The sequence below is a fragment of the Corylus avellana genome, chromosome ca3 (genome assembly GCF_901000735.1).
Source record: "Corylus avellana chromosome ca3, CavTom2PMs-1.0".
Classification (NCBI taxonomy): domain Eukaryota; kingdom Viridiplantae; phylum Streptophyta; class Magnoliopsida; order Fagales; family Betulaceae; genus Corylus; species Corylus avellana.
This window is the reverse complement of record NC_081543.1, coordinates 9,422,683-9,427,311: the sequence shown is the minus strand read 5'-3', so window position 1 is coordinate 9,427,311 and position 4,629 is coordinate 9,422,683.

Genomic DNA, 4,629 nt, shown 5'->3' with positions numbered 1-4,629 from the left:
ACTAGATAATCTTCATTTCATTTGAATTGAAGATAATCCTATCCCGCTCCATGGCTAGAGTTGGCAAAAGATGATAACACGTGTGAGTTAGCCTGCTGAGTAGACGAGGAGGGAGTCCTATCAGCAATTGGAGTATTATCCTTAGGCACTGCAGGAGATCACAACTTGTGGGGAAGGCTGAATTTTGTAGAAGTTAACCTTGGTAGTGGTAAGTTGCCATGCGTGGCACTTAGTTATGTGATGTAATGAGCAAAATTTTTGTGAGAGATTATGTAATGACTCTCTTCATATATATATTTTGTAACAATTCCAATGAAAAAATTAATTAACTGGTAATTGACCCCACGATTCGTTTCCCAACCCAAGCTTTCACGGTACAAGACTCAGTGATCACAACATCTCCTATACGAGAGACCTCAGCGAAAGACTTTTAAATTATGGGAATAGAGATCAGTAGCTAAAACAACCACACATTCATACACCAGAGTAAACATAATACTTTATAATATAAACATAAGTCACCAAATGTATCAGTCATCAAAACATCCTCAGAACATAATATTACATTCCCAAATCATAATTGTTTTACAAAAGATCCATAAATCAAATCTTAAGCTTAAGTAGTGCTAAAGAGATAATAATTTCCACCATATATAGTTCATCCATCATCCCATATAGACATCAACCAGACTGAGTCCATATCTTAAAAAATGACCCAGATTAGGTCCTGTGCAATCACCCATGTCTGATCCGAAGGCATCCTCATCTAGGCTAACTAAACCACGCAATTATTCATAATGAAGGGGGGAAAAACATAAAACGAAGGGGTAAGTCTAAATATTTAGTGAATGTTAATGCACAAAATACCCATGCCAGTTTAGTGATGAACTCTATTTGATAAAGTATGCAACAGTATGATCATGACGATTTTTCATAGATGTGATATAGATATATGATATATGCTTATAATCATAAATAACAGTGATAGTTCAACAATATAGCCTACTCGAGATATTACTCCTTTTGAGGAGGATTGGCGTTGTCCCGATGGACCTGTAATATAACACCAATGCCTCGGATATTGTACGCTACTGTCCATAACACTAGTGGCACGACCGAGTCCGACCTCGGGTGGCGCACATCACTAATGATGTTTATCTGTAGTGACCGCCCGTTAAGACTGCGCTGGTCACGAAACAATCATTGGATCCAAGGTCTATATCAACACACACATTTGCCATAAAGTTAACATGCATAGTAAGCCCATGGCCGTTATTCTTCACGTACTAGTGTACCATGTCATACGATGCAATTTATCTTGTCCGTATTTTACATGCATGCGTTTACAAGTCTTACTTTCATTTAACATGTTAAGTACAACATTTTTCACAAATGCTAGAGTTCATGTGCAGCAAAAATATGTTTCCGTGAGAGTTGCAAATATGCATGTTTTGGTAAGCAAAATAGACGTGCAAATGTGAAAAAATAAATTGCGAGCATTATGTGAGTTAAAACTCATCTAAGTCGATTAAATCCTCTGAGTAATCCTCCAACAAGTTCGGGTTCTCCAAATCTGTGAAAAATCCTCACATTAGTCCTAAGTTTACTAACACAACCGTAACTTGAAAACAAGGGGCGTTGGGTACTTAGCCAAAAAGGCCATCTACTGAATGTCCTTGGGCGAGCGCTCAATCTAGGAACGAGCTTTCGTCCAGTGAGGTTCAAGTGGAAACCTCATTTGACCCACTTATTTCCCTAGCTGTCTAACGGTCTCTTATGCTATCAAAAGGCTTTCTAATACTATTCTAACAACGTCCTTGAACAGTAAGATTGAATCTAAGTAAAAAGGAAAGCTAACCAACGACAAAGCTTAGATCCAAAAATAGCACCAAATTCAAACAAATAACCGACAGCTTTAATACTACTACGTTGATGAAATATCTAATCAACTATAACAGGTACATGTGAAACAAAAGTAGCATAACAAATTAAAATAATCACAAAGATGGTAACAAAAATTTACATGGTAAAGAAATGTTATTTAATAGACTATCATACAATTTGGATGACGTGATAGTAAAAATTAGTCGTTGATTTTTCCTTTTTCAAGCTTTTGTTAATTCAAATAGTGATTTTCATTATCACGTCATCTTAGTTGTATGACAGAATGACAGTCATATAATATTTTACTAAATAACATTACTTGTACATGGTATAATTTTAGGCCTATGAACTTTCATTTCACTCTCATACAATTAGGCTGATGTGTCAATACTTATAAACCATTAGATCAATCTTTATTAAAAAAAAAAAAGTTGGACCGATGGCATAACAAATTAGAACAATAAAAAAGAATGTAACTAAAATTTACATGGTAGAGAAATGTTATTTAATAGACTGTTATGCAATTGGATGACGTAAAAGTGAAAATCAGTCTTTGATTTTTCTTTTTTCAAGCTCTTGTTTTAAATGATGATTTTTACTACCACGTCATCTTGGTTGTATGACAGTCGTATAACATTTCACTAAATAATATTATTCTTACATGGTATGACCTTAGGCTTATAAGTAATGCTACGCGCACAGCTCTCATCTCACTCTTATATAATTGTGCCTATGTGGTAATACTCATAAATTATTGGATCAATCTTTATTTAAAAACAAAAATTAAAAAAAAAATTAAAAATCTAACAAACTATCACGTCAATCCTAATATGAGAGTGAGATGAGAGTTGGGTATCTACAAAATTTACAGGGGTAATTACCTTTTACCCCTATAAACTACCAACTATGACACCTAACTCCATTAAACTACTATCTTATGACAAGAAGCCAATTTCCGCTAGTCAAAGGGGTTAAAATTGACGGTCAACGGTCATGTACAAATCATGTGCCATTTTAAAAAAAATTTCTTCCACTTTTGGCCTCACTCCAGACCAAGAAAATGACGCTTATACCCTCCTAAACATATTAACTTTATTTGTTTGAAGTGAAGGCAAAAGTATAAGAAAAAAATTTAAAATAGCACATTATTTCACTACAAGAAATTAGCTCTTTAGGGGCGACTTTAAGTCGCCCCTAAAGACCCTAAAGTGGACGCTGTTGGCAACAGCGTCCACTTTTCGACCCTAAAAGTGTCGACCCTAATAGTCCGACCCTAATGATCAAATGTCTGATTATCAGGGTCCACTTAAAAGTCGACCCTAATGATCACTTTTAGCGTCCACTTTATCGCCCCTAAAAGTCGCAATGTTTGGACCCTAAAGATGATGTAAACGGAAGCGAGAGTCGACCCTAATAGTCAAGCAATAGCGTCCACTTTTAGTTAACCATTAGCGTCGACTTTATGGACCCTAATATCCCTTTTAAAAAATAATAATAATAACTATTAGCGTCCAAATAAAAGTGGACGCTGATAGTTAAACCATTAGCGTCCACAAAAGTGGACGCTAATGGTCCTAAAAAATTAAAAAAAAAACTAACTATCAGCGTCCACTTAGAGTCGACCCTAATGATGACTTTTAGCGTCCACTTTATCGACCCTAAAAGATGCATGTGTTTGACTCTAAAGATGATGTACACAAAAGAATTAGTCGACGCTAATAGTTGACCATTAGCGTCCACATTTGGTCCCAAAATATTAAAAAAAAATTGACTATCAGCCTGATAGTTGACGATTAGGGTCGACATTTGTCAACCCTAATGGTCCTAAAAAAAAAATAAAAAAAAAAGCGATCGATCGCACTTGGAGTGCGATCGATCGTATCATCAGTAGGTTTTCGAAATTTTGGGATCGATCGCACTTGGATTGCGATCGGTCGCAGCATCAGTAGGTTTTCGAAAATTTGCGATCGATCTCACTTTGAGTGCGATCAATCGCAGCATCAGTAGGGTTTCGGAAATTTGCGATCGATTGCACTCCAAGTGCGATCGATCGTAGCATCAGTAGGTTTTCGAAATTTTGGGATCGATCGCACTCAAGTGCGATCGATCGCAGCATCAGTAGGTTTTTGAAATTTTGGGATCGATTGCACTTGGAGTGCGATCGATCGCAGCATCAGTAGGTTTTCGAAATTTTGGGATCGATCGCACTTTGAGTGCGATCGATCGCAGCATCAGTAGGTTTTCTAATGATTTCCAGTTCAAGTGAAGAACAATTCACACAAATATATAACATCAAAAGTCAGTTCTAGTCTTAGCAAAAAGAGTCACTAATAGAGTAAGATCTTGAAGGCTTAAAATATATCATATTTGTAACTCTAACAAATGACAACTAAAAGGCCAAACTGCAGTCCATTCTTATCCATGCAACACATATCAATTGATGTTAAAAATTAGACTTTTAGTCAGCTCATTATTTATCAACCCACTTAACTTGTCTCAAGAGTTATGGAGAGATGAAGACCACATGAAATTAGTCAAAATACAACCACCAACCTCTTGTTGAATGTGGACACCAAAATCTCCAAATACAATGTTCCCAGACGCATCTTTAGCATTAGTTTTCTGAATAAAATTCTGCATCAAAAAACAATAACATACTGAATTTTACTCTTCATCTTGGGGAAAAATATAATGAAGAAGTTATAAGATCTATGCAATGCAATGAAATGAACACAAGCAGTTTTT